At 34.3% G+C, this 17,036-nt stretch overlaps 1 protein-coding gene across 1 annotated transcript in view; it reads right to left on the reverse strand.

Annotated features, from left to right (window-relative positions):
• Positions 1 to 17,036, reverse strand: part of PCDH9 (protocadherin 9) — a 989,662-nt gene that overhangs the window by 502,130 nt on the left and 470,496 nt on the right. The window lies entirely within an intron of this gene.

The raw sequence follows: 17,036 nt of genomic DNA on the forward strand, positions 1-17,036 counted from the left end.
ACTATTAATATATGATTTACAAAATAATTTGTTTATTTCTGTAGCATCTCAAAAAAACTGAGACAAACAAAAAATTTTATATATCCATTTCTCAACATTATCCTTCCATTTCATTATTTTTCAATTATTTCAAAGTAGGAAGTGATTCACTAATTAAACAGAGTGATGAGAGATCACCAGCACTCTAATGGTACTAAGAGATGATCTTTTCTTTCAAATTCAACGAGGTGTTGAGGGACCCTGAGTTGTCTTTAATTTAGCAGTGAAGTCATAAAGTGTAGAACATGTTACTAGTTTAATGATACACTTCTAGAGTTTGGAGGTATGGACATGTGGTTTTGCAAATGGGATCAACTCTGAGTACACAGTAGAGTGAAGATTGAATTTCAATACTATGAAACAAATGGTGTAATTAATTATGATGTCAGCCTCTCCAGAGGGGGTATTCTGTCCCTAGAAGTACAGGACTAATGTGTGTTGTTTTCAGCCCTGTGCCGTAAAATGACCGTTCTTTTTCTCTTCTTTATTTTCTATAAACATGCATTTCCCAATGCAATAAACAGCTGGAATAAAAAGCTATCAAATGCAGGGCTGAAGAATGCATTGCTACTGAAGAAACCTATACAATAATGAGGAAGTCAAAAAGTAACATTTAAGAGATAAATGAAACAAGTGCCCACTTTCTACTACCTCCAAATTCAAACACAACAATTTCATAACATTCTAGACAGCAAAGCCTCAGTGACCCTCACTGTACATTTAACACCTACTATTGATTGTCCAGGAGATACCACCCCACCTCCTGTCACCTGCACCAGAGCTCCTGCAGCACCTCTGAAAGCACAAAAACACGTGTTCATGCAAGCAATCCCCTTGCTTTGACGCTCTTCAAAACTGGCTCAGCAGGTTCTTTATTTTCCTTTGCCTCTCTTTTACTCTAGGGTGTTTCGAATTTCATTATAATAATGATTCATCTCATTTGCATATAGCAAACAGATTTAGAGACTGCTCAGTGTAAAAATGAGCAGATAATGATACATATAACTTGACCCATATGAAGGAACTGTCAGCTATGTTTCTCTGCTTAGTACAGTATTTTAAACAGTATCTGGAAACATGTGGGGCATAACTGTGCTGGCTTATGGAATAATTCAGAAAACATGAAGGTGTTTTCCAACTGACTGAGACAGGCATGCTGTTAAGTGGTCTGTGTGATTAGCCTGGTGTAATCACCAGTGGTCTCTAGCTCACTGGGTGCCAGGGGCTTCTTGAACAACTCAGCCTTGAGCTTGACAGAGACTGCTGAGTGACCACAACATGATTTTGATACAGGCAGCTGTTTTCTTGGTTAATATCAATGAAATCCTGCTGTAATAGTAGCATCTGGGAATCTGACTCTACCATTACCGATCAGGAGCCTTACTATCTAACTTAAAGTTTTGCATCTAATTCTCCCTTCCCCTCCTAGGGTGTCACGGTTTGCTACATTGTAGTAGTTTGGACAAACCACACTAGAATAATTCAGCTGCAAAACTGATCTCTGGATTAACAGCTTTTTCTGTGTTTCATTTACTAAAGATTCATAAATATTTAATCATAAGAATGTAGTCCTGTAGTCTCCACACCATGTCAAGAGCAGAGGAGACAGGTACTTGGCAAAACAAAATGAATAGATAAGTTTCATGACATTTTGGAATGACTCCTAAATTGCTTAACTTTTAAGATAAATTTTAAATTATTTTTATAAAGTTTCTTGGTTGGGGTAGAGATGAAGAGTCTAAAGGGTACCCAAGATTGTAATAGTTTCATAAACACTGCAGGATAGTTTTCAGTTGTCTTTTACCTCTTACCTTCAGAGTTGCAGGGGAAGCAGCATTAATAAACAAACACATTAATACATGAAAATAAATAAATAGAAAGCCACATTTGACCTATTACTGTTCAAAAAATCTGTTGTTACCTAATGGGTATAATTCTTATAAGAGTCATTAGTTCTTATTCATAGCACATACATATTTCCTAAATGAAAATTATTATTTCTTTTTTCAGAAAGTTGGGAATGTAATTCATACATTCTAAATTTCCCCAGGAGTGTAAAAAAAAAAAAAAAAAGAATTATGAAGACCTGAAGTTCAACTTTAGAAAGTTGGTAGGGATTTCTTATATTTGATATAAATAAGATGAGAAAATACCGAATTGCCCAACTTCTAACACTTCTGAGAATGAAAAGGAGTACTGTTAATAATTACAGGAAGATAGCAGCATGGTACAGGACAAACTAAGATATACGGTCAAACTATCTCTAAGCAATATTTTTGGAGGTTCTAAGGATATTGCTAGGCTTACTGACCACAGGGGTTCCATGGAAGGGGTAAGTAGGTTAAACACACAAGGAGAATGTGTCCTATTCTATTCTCCTCCTTACCTCAGCAGACACTTAATAAATATTTTTTAAGTCATTGTTTGCTTATGTTCCATAGGACCCTTAAATGCTTGATTCTATGGTGTAATACAACATCAATTTTGCTTGGTTTACATAAAGTGAATAGTTCTAAGATTTAAAAATTGATTTTTGCCATGTTTCCTAAAGTACACACAGTACAGAAATCCTACAAGATATATAGCAGATCTCTAGAGAATATTCTTGTGTCCTAATTGCAAACAAGGTAATTAATTCTGTTGTCAAACTTATTCAGGAAACTCAGTAGCATGGGTCCAAGACAATAATTTAGGTCTTGAAGACCTTTTAGAGAATCCAAGGTGACAATTCTGTACCTGCAGAGAGTTTCAACAAAGGTCCAACTTTTAAACTAAAATAAGTAAAAATAAAGTTTTACGTTGCTCTATAAAATTAAAACATGGATTTTTTTAAATTGCTGGAATGTGATGAATGTTGATCTACTTTCATCCCCTTATGTTGCTCAGGGCAGACATCAAGATCAGTGAAGTTAAATAACAGGTACAAAGTCACCCTATCAGGAACTGCCCACCAAGACTATAACCTAACCTCTCCTCCATTGTATATCTTATGAAAGAAAACAAAACAAAACAAATTCATGAGTTTGCTAACATAAAAGGTAGTCAATATTCCAATTCCTTCATATATTCTTCAGATTAAGATGATAGTATGTTTTTTTTCCTTATTTATTTTGTACTGTATTTTTATCTACTCTGGATACAATGCAATTGTATTTGAGGTTTGGCAGACTGCCCTTTTGGCTCAGCAGAGTTGATAAAAGGTTGCCAAATACCACAGTAGTTTATTTTCTGTTTCATGACGTTTTTTTTTCCCAGAGCCCTATGTTCTTTTCCTCAGCAAACCATCAATCAATTCTAGAAAAAACATGACTTATTCCATGGGCTGCCAATGTGACTCTAGATGCTGACAGCATGTCTTTTATGTACACAAAATATATTTTTTAATAGTTCAAATCTGGAGGGGGGGAATGTCAAATTTTAGTATCTTGTATATGTACCTTTGTGCAAGTAGGTCTTTATCTATCTATCTATATACACACACATAGATATGTGTTCATTTATGTATAAACATTCCTGTTAAAAATATTTATGTTAAAATTTATTTTAAATCCCAAACATGATTCAATGAGGCTTGGTATTGTGGGTCGTTCAGTATTACCATATGATTAGCAGTTTGGAGCTCTGGTAATACAGAATAGCCCCAGGTATCATGATCTCATGTTGATTAACTCATAGTTTAGAAGATGTTTGAAGTATATATAGCCACCTCTTGCTGAAACTTTGTTTCCAAGTGAGTATCCAACATGAATCAGACTATTAGTTACTATGTTGAAACAGGCCCATCTGTTGAATACTTTTGCCCAGTATAATCTTGGCTCTGTAGGATTACCTTTGTCAGAGTTGTTATGGAAGCAAAGAGCTAGTCATCTATTCTACAAACAGTTCCTACCCACATATACTCATTAGCAAAATTATATTTAATAACTAGTATAAGGATTAGGAAGAGTGTTGCTGGGTTTTTAGTCTGACTCTGATGTTTAAAATTTCTTACTATGCAACCTTAAGTGAAACACCTCATCTCTTTAAGTTCTGTACATAAACTTGGGATAATAAAAATATAAGCTTGGGATGAACTTGAGATAATGCATCCTGCTGTGCAAATGAGTATAGCGTTTAACACAGTGTCTCCAGGCAAGCATTCATCAATTGATCTGCTTAATTTTCAACTATTGGCAACTAGTATGTGCATAATAAATAGTAGCAATTATTATGCATTTTGCAAAAGTGAAACAGGGCAATTTGTATCCATTTATGATTTTTAAAAATATATTCTTAATTCTGTCTCTCATGATGCCTTCCTTTATACCTCAAATACCTACAAACTAAATGAAAAAATATCATAGCAGTCACTTTATTTTTCCTTTTCCTTTAATAATGTAAACTCCACTAACATACTCAAACCTCAAGTTTAGTTTGCAGTTGAATCCCAGATTTATGGAGCATATTTAGCTGTATGAAATTAGACCATCTTCAACCATTTTTCTTCTATAATGAGTAGCTACCAGGATAATTTTATATCATGGGCCTAAAAGTTATAGTTTTATCATTCCCCCATCATTTCCTTTCTTCATCAAAAAACATACTCTATTCGAGTCTATAGGTTTCAAAATCTAATAAAACACATGTTATTGCATTGTTTGGAAGTTTAAATGATTACCATTAGCTACATGTGGATTTGGGCAACCCTCTTAACCACTCTATTTCTTAAATTCTTCAAATTGAAAAATTAGAAAATTATCATGCTCTGGAGTATCTCATTGTTTAAATAAAAATAAATATTGTAGGGTGGTTGGTATAAAATAAATAGGACCTGGGATCAGAAAACTTTCTACAACCATTTCTGCCCTTCAACAGATGTGTGAGTCACTTAACTTTTTTTTTTTCTAACATCTTTATTGGAGTATAATTGCTTTACAATGGCGTGTTACTTTCTGCTTTATAACAAAGTGAATCAGCTATACATATACATATATCCCCATATCTCCTCCCTCTTGAGTTCACTTAACTTCTTAAGCTTCAATTCTCTCTGAAATCGAATAGTAACTAGTGTTTTAAGAAGCTTTAAATGAGAAAATATATGTAAAGAGCTTTACATAATGCACAGTATAAAAAACACTACTTATTTGCAATTATTATTAATATAATTGTGAATGCTTTGAAAGGTATAAAGTATTAGACAAAGGAATAGATTAATTTCATTGAATAATATAATATTTTTCAGGTCCTGGGAATTTTTAATCCATTTGATTATTCAAAGCAATACAGTCCTAATTAATAAACATTTATTAAACATATTAATAGTTATCTGATCTGCAGAAAGATTCATAATTGTAGAAAGGGTTTGTAAACTTTTCTGAACTCTTTAATAGTGAAAAATAAAGGGAGGTAGATAGATAGCATTCTAGTTGGTTTCTGTTTTCTAGATGGATCATGGGAGGGCTGGATGTGGGAGAAGAGTGGCAAGGGTGGTGGGGACCTACTGGAGAATATTTAGGCATCACTGCTACAGTGTACCAGACTAGAGGATGAGTTTTCTCAACCTAAGTGTATTCTGAGGTAGTTTCCTCCCAAATTTGCATCCAGAGTTATGCAAGTGGCCAGACCTGAAGCAAAAGCTTCATCACTATCAAACAATGCAAACAGGTATGCCACAAGTCCATCCTACTGAACAAAGCAAATCTCAGCAACTGTAAGGACATGGATTGTATTTGGGTATCTTGATTTCTTCCTCTCTGATATTGAAGAAGGCAGTACAGCTGAAATTTGATTTTAATCATTTCCCATAGTGCAATGATATATCATCAATATAAATGATATAAATGATATAGACTAGATAAAAGTCAATATAGGCAATGAGTTTATTATTTATAGCAAATATCAGATGTATGACTTTTACATTTATAAAAATATTTCAAGACAATTATACAGTAATAGAGCAATTTAATATCAGATTATTTTACTGCTAATATAAAAAAATAGATTTAACTAAATGTTAACAGATTTGAGAGCATGTAATGTGATCCAGTTTCTGATATTAGCCTCTTAAGTCTTTTAAATCCAATCTGATTAAATTCAAGTTTATTGAAAATATTTCTATTTTTCCTCCCCGTAAAGCATTAGTAGGCTAATTGACCACAGTGGTGAAATAAACTATCAGCTTTAGAAAATGCAGATTAGTCGTGACTACTCTTGGTCCTGTTTCTAAAGTGCAGACTCTAAGCCAGTTGCATCATCAAAACCTAAAAGCTTATTTTTTAGAAATGCAGAATCTCAGGCCCTACTACAGGATTACTGAATGCAGATCTGTTTTTTAACAAGATCTCCAAGAGATTTATGTGCACGTTGCATTTTGAGAAGGCACACTAAAAATATTCTTACAATTTAAAACACTTTAAGACAATCATATTTTTTTCTAAAGGGAGAGTACCTGGAGTCTGCATACAAAAATGACTGAGTACAGAATACACTGAATACCCTTAAAATTGATAGAAAATTTTGTTTAACTTTACTATAACAGAAAACAGGCAAATGAACAAGATCACAAGATCTTTGCAAAATCTTTTTCAAAAGTTATTTTGCAATAAATAAGAATGCTTAAATTATTACCATATCTGTGGCACAACAGTAAAAATAAATCAGTAAATTCTAGAAAGACACTAAATACAGTAGCAAGGTGTCTATCTGTAAGGCTCAATATCGTTATTAAGCTTTTTGTGTGTGTATCTAGCAAAGGCTCATGATTATAACAATTTAGCACCAATCTGTACATACTTCCCAGTTCAATACCTTCTAATTTCAGCGCGTTTCTTTGTTTATACTTGTGTCTTGATGTACTTACAGGCTCATGAAAGCGTGGACCATGTTTTATTAGCTTTTATAATTATAGTATCTACCTTAGTTATTGGCAAAAAAAGAGATGCTTAAAGAATATTTACTGAGCGCCACTGAAAATAGATTGCACAAAGTCAACATAAACAGAAGCTTTCATAAATTTTGTAAGAATGATCCATATTTTGGCCTTGACCCTAGTAACTAGAGAAAGTAATGTTATTAAGATAATAATTATGATAATAATAATGAATCTATTATTGAATAAACACAAGACACTGCAATAAAAAGAAGTGTGAAATACCAAAAGAAAGAGAATTAGGAATAAAGGGGAATATGAGTGGAAACTGAAAACCAAAAATGACTATATGTCTCATTGCTAATTTTTTTACTAGCATAAAACCATGTAAACACAAATTATTAAGCATTTTTTGTTTGTTTGTTTGTTTATCTTTTGGGGTTTTTTTGCGGTACGCAGGCCTCTCACTGTTGCGGTCTCTCCCGTTGCGGAGCACAGGCTCCGGACGCGCAGGCTCAGCAGCCATGGCTCAGGGGCCTAGCCACTCCGCAGCATGTGGGATCTTCTTGAACCGGGGCACGACTGTGTGTCCCCTGCATCGGCAGGCGGACTCTCAACCACTGCGCCACCAGGGAAGCCCCAGATAGCCATTGTTAAATTTTACTTTTTAAAATTTTATTTGTATTGTTATTTGTATTTTATAAGAGCCTGATATCACAGGGTTTTTTTTTTTTTTTTTTTTTCTGTTCACTTTACAAAAAGGGTTTGAGTGCAGATTTGGAATCTTTTTTTTTTTTTTTTAACATCTTTATTGGAGTGTAATTGCTTTACAAAGGTGTGTTAGTTTTGGTTTTATAACAAAGTGAATCAGCTATACATGTACATATATCCCCGTATCTCTTCCCTCTTGCATCTCCCTCCCTCTCACCCTCTCTAACCCACCCCTCTAGGTGGTCACAAAGCACCGCGCTGATCTCCCTGTGCTATGCGGCTGCTTCCCACTAGATATCTATTTTACATTTGGTAGTGTATATATGTCCATGCCACCCTCTCACTTTGTCCTAGCTTACCCTTCCCCCTCCCCATGTCTTAAAGTCCATTCTCTAGTAGGTCTGTGTCTTTATTCCTTTCCTGACCCTAGGTTCTTCATGACCCTTTATTTTTTTTAGATTCCATATATATATATGTTAGTATATGGTATTTGTTTTTCTCTTTCTGACTTACTTCACCCTGTATTACAGACTCTAGGTCCATCCACCTCACTACAAATAACTCAGTTTCATTTCTTTTAATGTCTGAGTAATATTCCATTGTATAAATGTGCCACATCTTCTTTATTCATTCGTTTGTCAATGGATACTTAGGTTGCTTCCATGTCCTGGCTATTGTAAATGGAACTGCAAATTTTTCATGGACTTAAATTTCTTTTTGGAAGTAGCAGATTAATATAAATACATTGTTTTATTTAAGGTAGTTTCTGCCTATAACATTTTTAATAACTTGTAAATCAAAAATAATCAGTATGGAAGGGTTAGGAGATTTACAGTCCAAAAAAGCACTCAAATTTAAGTTAGTCTTGTCATTTATCAGTTATGTGACAATGAATAAATGATTGAACTTCTCAGAGTCTCACTTTCCTCATCTGTTAAAAAGTAGATTAAAAAAATGATACAAATGAACGTATTTACAAAACAGAAATAGACTCATAGACGTAGAAAGCAAATTTATGGTTACCAAAGGGGAAAGGAAGGGGAAGGATAGACTGGGAATTTGGGATTAAAAGATACATACTATTATGTATAAAATAGATAAACAACAAGGACCTGTACACCTGAAACATTATAAATCAACTATACTTCAATAAAAAAATAAAAATTTTTAAATATGAGTGTATTATCTTACAGAAAAATAATTAGATAAGAATGTATAGTTTTTAATGCTATTGGGATATAATGAAAGTAAAGTACCTGGGCAGGTAGCTTCTCAATCAGTGGTAGCTATAATTGTTTATACCAGTTTATATAAACAAGAATGAGCACTTAAGTGTAAATTAAACCTCTAACACTAATACAATTTATTTCTATCTCCTTAAGAGAGTTTATTATTTGTCTGCAGATCTGTATCTAAAAGACACCAAAAGAGATTTGAAGAATCTTATAACTAACTGCCAGAGAGAAAAACATTTTCAAGTAGCAAATATTATTTTGGTGAAATACTTCAGGCTTAAGAAAAATAAGCATTTTTATGGATGCTGAATAAGAGCTTTTCTGTGGTATTGCCACTAACACCACATGGTATGTATTGCCATTTTCTTTTATAGATGAGGAAACTGAACAAATATATAATTCCATTACAGTTAATACAAGTATTTTTTTTATCTCATCCTACTTATCAGTAGTTAACATCTTTTTTTTTTTTTTTTTTTTTTTTTGTGGTACGCTGACCTCTCACCATTGTGGCCTCTCCCGTTGTGGAGCACAGGCTCCAGACACGCAGGCTCAACGGCCATGGCTCACGGCCCCAGCTGCTCCGCGGCACGTGGGATCCTCCCGGACCGGGGCACGAACCCGCGTCCCCTGCCACAGTAGGTGGACTCTCAACCACTGTGCCACCAGGGAAGCCCTAGTTAACATCTTAACTAACACTGATAATGATTATAATTTCATTGAACGTTATTTTAGCATGGGCATTTTAGGGTCAAAAAGAAGTCATATCTACTACAAATTTTGCCTCAAATCTGTTTACAAATAAAATTTTATTTTAGTTAATTAAAGAAACAAAACCATTAAAGTGGTGAACATATAGATATTATGAATGCTGATTTCAATTATTAGTTTTTAGCCTCTTGGGTCTTTTGTCCACCAGAGGGGAAAACAGTGGAAAGTTGTATTGTTGCTTGTATTTTACAAACAAATTCTAATTGACACAGGGGCCAAAAGAGTTGTATTGAAGAATCTGCTAATGATGTCCCCATGGTCCTAAATCAAGCACCCTTTTATGCACCAGGTGTGTGATTGTTAAAGATTTTGTATCATGAGGGGAGTAAATAATACAGATATTTTAAGGAATGGTCTCATTCAGCTTCTATAATAATTTTTCCTATGTTTAAAATATTTCATCAAACTAATAGCTGATACTTTAAAACATTTTTGCTCACTGGCAGTCAGTTCCAATATTCTTCAGATTCCTCCCTCCCTCCCTCCCTCTCTTCCCCCACCATTTGATTCTTTTTTTTTTTTCCAAAAAGTGTGCAGCCCAAAATATCTTTGCAAGCTTAGAGAAAACCATAAAACACAAAGAAAATTTCAATAAAGTTGCTTATGGATTGTGACTCTTTTTTCAATATTTTCTAGGGGTAGAAGTTTCAGGATAAGCCTTTAAAGATAAGAAAAAAAAATTGGAGGCAAGAACTGTAAAATATATAAGGTGCTGAAACAAAATATGGGGGCAAAAATCCTAAACATCACTATACAACAAATTTTATAAGACTTGGTTTCGCTAAACTAGGCATCTAAGAAAAAACAGAGCAAAGAAAAAGAAAAAAATGGTTTAGCCACTACTCCAACCAAATCCTGTTGGATCAGGGGGACTCTTAATATTTAAGTGACTAATTATAGACACTGATAAATCATTCTGTGAAACATTCAAATTATTGTACTCTGATGATACTGGGGAAGAAATTATTTGCATATAAAATGCACCTGATTTTTCTAGGAGCAACTCATTTCCTATTCAAATTTCACAGCCTAAGGCACTGATGGAGCCTGGGGGGATTTAAAGTAGTATGTGGAAGAAAGCGATCAAGGGAGTACCATAAAATAGAATAGCACAGAGCACCACGTGTAACTATGGAATGTTAGTTCCATGAGCAGTAACACTTTAAAAAGGAACTAATCTTAGGACTAGATGACCTCAGTTTAGTTGTTACAGGATTGAAAATATTATATGAGAAAATAATTAAGAGCAGATTTATCACTTCCATTATTTTTTTTCTTTGGCTTAAATATCCTCATTGTCTCCTATAAAGGCAAAGTGGTATTTATAGTCCCAGTGGCAACCATCACAGACGTCAGCTTGTTCCAACACTATCCCAAACCCACAGTAGTGTTCACATTTGCTACTCGCTCCAGCTTAAATGGAGATAGGCAGTCAACAGGCAACCAAGTAATTCTTCACACCCATAAATGCAAACTGTTCATATGGAGCTGTTCACTTTCCCTTTTCTACCAGAAGCACAATGAATGGAGTCAGCGATGGTTGTGAAGATTGATTTTTTATAAGCACAAACTTTTTCGCTTGTCAAAAAATGAGAAGATTGTTACCATGGCTGATGCACCTGGTATTAATAGAATAGAGATGACTGCCTCAAGGCATTCTGACTCTCAGAATTCTTAAGGCAATTCCTAAAACAAAAACAGTATCTAATTTGACCATAATCAAAGGAGGCATGCATTAAAGTAGATTGATTCTATTCTTTAAACAGGATATGAAAAAAAATAAAATAAAATAAACAGATAATTTAGTCAAACAACTCTTGGTGCATAGTTGATACTCAGTAAATACTTTTTGAATGTGTAAATGAATGGAAAACCAAGGAAGGAAGGAAGGGAGGGAAGAAACAGATATCAAAATAAAGATAAATATTATTTACCTATGATATGTAAATAAAAATCTGAAAGACAAAAGCAAAGATGTCTTTGGATATTGTATTGATTTCATGGTGCTCTTTTAGGTAGTATAGAGTGTAATTTTTCTATTATTCTGTTATTTATTAAGCATAGCAGATTATTGTACTACCTGACAAATTGTCCTTCAAGTATTCTTAAAAAAGGAACAAGGAAAAGTGCTTTATTATACACAGTGTAGTGATAATCAGGTCCCCAAATATCCTACTTTCTTTAAAGAAATGGTCTAAATAAAAAGTCAGAGGCCAAGTTGAAAAATAGTGAAGGTTACCAGAATACAGGCTTTTAAAATACCAGCAGGAAGGAGGGAAACAAGTGACAAGCAAGCTACCAGCAGTCTAGCCCTAATTAGTAAAAGATAGTCACACTGATGTGTAAATGTAGCACTGAAGTAAAACATACAGATGCTACCACAAATGTTCAGCTTATCCACTTATCACAGGAAAAAGTAGACATCGGGGCTATTACCTTCTAAAAAGTCAACACATAGGATTTTATGGAGGAATTTAAGGCTCCTATTAGTTAATAAAAAAAAGATGTTGCAACATTATGAAAGTAGTGCCCTCCAAATAGGCCTATTTAGAACTTATTTTATAACTTAGAGTAATTGTAAACAAACAACATGGGTATTTAAGCCCAACAAGTGTAACTTCTTTTTAGCTTTTTTCTTTTCCATTTATAATTTTCTCTAACAGTAATTTATTAAGCTGTTATTAACCAATGCTGGTTATCTTATAAACATGCACAACTGGGCTTCCCTGGTGGCGCAGTGGTTGAGAGTCCACCTGCTGATGCAGGGCACACGGGTTCATGCCCCGGTCTGGGAAGATCCCACATGCCGCGGAGCGGCTAGGCCTGTGAACCATGGCCGCTGAGCCTGCGCGTCCGGAGCCTGTGCTCCGCAACTGGAGAGGCCACAACAGTGAGAGGCCAGCGTACTGAAAAAAAAAGAAAAAAATGCACAACTTCTAATTTCAAATTCTCCTTAGATATTCATATAAATGTAACTTATTAAATGTCTATGCTATTATTTTAAAGTGTTATATTTGCATAAAAATAAATACTTATCAAATTAAGTAATACAGTAAGCCTTTCAGTTACCCACACCTGAAACAAGTCTGATTTGATGCACAGAAAAAACAAAAACAAAAACATTCATCTGTCTGATTACAAATATCCATTATGTCCCTTAATGGACCCCCAATGTAATAACCAGCTTCAAACTCACTAGTTCTATTAGTTAAACGTCTAAACTAAAAGCAAATATTATATTAGGTTTGTATCCTCATAACACAATTCTAAGAAGAATGCAATTATTTTCCATGATGTCATTTTAAAGTTTAGGAAAAAGTTTATTGAGTACTGCTATTCATTATGACACGTGCTTTACATGTTTCATATGTTTCTCAAAACAAATCTATAAAATAGAGATTGTAATTCTTTCTCACAAACTGGAAAATTAAGATGTGAAGAAATTAAGTAACTGCTCCAAATTCACATAAAGCTTAGGTGTGCAGAGTGGAGAACGTACATCTGAGGATAGACTGCACACTCTCCTGGACACCATGTTCTGGTCCTAGATAAGATGGCAAAGGTGTCTACAAAACCAACAAAACAAAACTAAACCAGTCTTAAATCAGTAGGATTATGATAATATAGCCAGAGTTAGAACCTAAGTCAAGGATGTGTGCACAATTTCTCTCTCTCTCCCTTCAAAACACACATACAGGGTTTCTTTCCCTGGTGGCGCAGTGGTTGAGAGTCCGCCTGCCGATGCAGGAGACGCGGGTTCATGCCCCGGTGCAGGAAGATCCCACATGCCATGGAGCGGCTAGGCCCGTGGGCCATGGCCGCTAAGCCTGTGCGTCCGGAGCCTGTGTTCTGCAACGGGAGAGGCCACAACAGTGAGAGACCTGCGTACCAAAGAAAAAATAACAAAAACAAAAACACACATACACACACACACACAATCATGTTATTTTTAAAATGGATTCCCTTTTCCTTATCTAAGTTAGCATTAATATTTCTTTCCTATTTGTGTATAGCCTGGAGAGAGTAAGAGGAGAAATTTCTCTGTAGGTATTCAAATTGTTAGATGTATTTTTACAAATATTTTCAATCCTGGTGTGTAAACAAACATATATCACTTTGTGAAACAAGCTATAATGTTGTGAATCTTGGTGTGTTTATGGTATTCTATGATTAGAGTATGAACTCAGTTGACTGTATAGTAATTACCATTTTCATTGTTAACATGTTGAGATCACAAAGTTTTAGAAGTTTATTAACTCCTTTAATAATGAATGTTCCATATACCTCCTCTCTCTTCCTAAATCTGGGCTAGGAAAAGGCAGTCTGCAGAAAACAAATACTCTAAAGGAAACCATTTTGTTTAATAATTTTAATTTGTATAAAAGGTGTCTCTCTCTCATATCTGTCTCCATCTCTCCGTCACATCTACCTACATGCTTGATGCAGATTGCTGAGCATAGTCCAATCATTGAACCATTTACAAGAATCCACAATGAATAGGAGCCAAAAGTGCACATTAAATATCTTAGCATTTTCTAGTTTAGTTCTCATTTTAATAGAATATCATTGCAATATTGTAGTACTATTGATATTTTTGAGTGAAATTATTTAAGTAATTTCATGCAAATGAAATTATGCATTTAATATTATTTTCAATTTTAAGTAAATGAATAATCGATCCCAAAATCTTTTTCAACATTCTAGATAATTATTTCCCTGGGGACTAAAATATCAATACATATATCCAAATAAATCACTGATGCCGAGTATAAAATATACAGACCTTTACTTTCTAAAGGACAGAGTCTCAATTTTGTTTCTTCATTGGTAACATTTTGATTTGAGAATAGGTTTCTATTATAGAGGTTTGAAATATTGACTGATTTCAGCATACTGCTCTGGGATGGAGCAGACTCTTCATAAATCCTTTTCTCCTAGCCATGGGCAGATTCACTAGTGGGCAAATGACAAAACATATATTTTAAGAGAAATATGTCAAACAAACAAACAAAAAAATAAACTTAGAATATATCGAATCAAGGACCTACTGTATAGCTCAGGGAACTATACTCAATATTTTGTAGTAACTTATAAAAGAAAAGAATATAACTGAATCACTGTGCTGTACACCTGAAAATAACATGACATTGTAAATCAAGTATACTTCAATAAAAAAATAAAAAATAAAGAATATATCAAATCAATAGACTAATTAATAACTGTTAGTACTATTCTTCCATGTTGCAAATGCTAACAAAGCCAGAAACATAAGCAGAGAGCAAGAGAATATGTGTTCCCTGTCAAAAACTGATGACTTATTTCAGATGCAAAGTCAAAGCATTTAAAATAAAGCTTAAAAAGGGTGTCAATATGCATGATTACAACAAAGTACCCTACAAAGGAGGGGTTCATTAGGACAGCCAAAACTAACAGATGTGTTCCAGCTCATCACTTCCTCCAATTGAGCATAAGAAGGATAAAGTGCTTGGGTGTGGTGTCCATATTTTAAACAAATAAAAGAGAAAGCTACCTGAACCTCTGGTTGGCCAAATTTTATTGGGTTTTCATATCTTAACAGAGCTGCCTCCTCAAGTATTTATTTATTTATTTATCCTTCATAAAACTTTCCATTTGCTTCCTCCCAAAGTAGTTAATGAGGAAGAAAAACAAACCTTTCAAAAGTTATTTTAGCCTGACTCTTTCTTTATTAAAATGAATGACATTGAGAGGACTGGAGAGAAAAAGCTTTGGATTCTATTATGTACCCACTCTGTAGTCCAAAATGGTTTTAAAGTTAATGAATTTTATTATGAAAAGAAATATGAAGATTCCTTTATTATTGGAACCTATTGATTAAAGGACACCTCTAGTTAGACTTTCACTAAATCTCTAAAAATAAGTATGTTAGAGAGAATAACTGATGGATCTTTTAAATCTATGCTTTTCAATTTTTCTTCATTCTATTTCTTTGGAGAGGGAAAACACAAGTTTCAATAGAAAAGAGAATTGTGGGTAATTTAAAATAAACAAAAATAATGGTCACCTGTTACTCTTCATTCAAAGAGTAATTTAAAGTAACTAATATTGGGTACAAGTAGGGATATTATGAATTATCAGCAAATTTTAATGTTCGTCTTATTCCAAAAGGTATTTTGTAAATATTTAAAATTGTTACTGCTTTTCCAATACCAATACATTTAGTCATAAAAATAAAACCAAAAACATTATCCACATTATGTGTTGTACCTTGGGTTCCAGGTAAGCAAAGGCAACTTAGATAACTTTTTTGTCCCTGTAAATGCTCCCTTTGACCGGAAATGTAGTCTATCCAATCAGAAAATCCCCAAACGCCAAGCCAACTCTGGGCATTCTCACCCAAACCAGATTGACTATTTGGCCCCAGCAAATCAGATATTTTCTATTTTTCTCCTCCTTGTTCTTTATTCTTTATCCTATAAAAGCTTTCTGCCATCCACCCCATTTTGCAGCTCTCTCAAAGGAGACTGCCCACTTCATGAAGTACTAAATAAAGTTTGTTTGTGTCCCCCAAATTGTCTTCTTTAATCATTTTTAACATGCTTAATTTATTATTTGTTCTACTCCTTGTAGAATTCATTTTTTGTCAATACGCCTAAATTTCTAACCTCTGTTCAACTCAATGAGTATTAAAAGGATTCCTCCTTTGATAAAACTAATCTATTCATAAACTATCAAAATCTCATTCTGATTAAAATGTAAGCTCTATTTGAACTATATGTTTTAATTTATTTATATTTTGAAAACATTTAATATTGCTAGTGACCTTGAATTCTCTGTTGTACAATTGTAAGCTAAAGGTGGAAATTTCATGTCCATTCTTACGTTCAACTGAAAGCAATATTTTTCACTAGATAAATAAGTACCATAATGTTTTCCCACTCAGATCTCTTTTAGACCTCTGGATTAGGAAAAAATGAAGATACTTCAGAGGATCACTCACTGTTGTGGCCTCTCCTGTTGTGGAGCACAGGCTCTGGACGCGCAGGCTCAGCAGCCATGGCTCACGGGCCCAGCCACTCCGCGGCATGTGGGATACTGCCAGACCGGGGCACGAACCTGTGTCTCCTGCATCGGCAGGCGGACTCTCAACCATTGCGCCACCAGGGAAGCCCTAGCTATTCTTTTTTTAACCTTATGGAGTAATAGCGTTTATATAAACATAAACTAAACGGACCATTTTATATCCCTCTGAGACTTTCTAGAAGCCACATTCATAAGAGTCATACTTCACTAGCAATGGCACAACATAACTTCTACAAAGTACTTAGTCAGTTTTCATAGAAAAAGGCAGTATTTTAAATGGCATCCTTAAGAGAGTAAGCCAGACCATTTATTTTCTAGAAGAAATAAATTGGGAGTGGTAAATGACGCAGGAAAGTTTTTTATTGTCATCC

Source organism: Mesoplodon densirostris, chromosome 17 (genome assembly GCF_025265405.1).
Source record: "Mesoplodon densirostris isolate mMesDen1 chromosome 17, mMesDen1 primary haplotype, whole genome shotgun sequence".
Classification (NCBI taxonomy): Eukaryota; Metazoa; Chordata; class Mammalia; order Artiodactyla; family Ziphiidae; genus Mesoplodon; species Mesoplodon densirostris.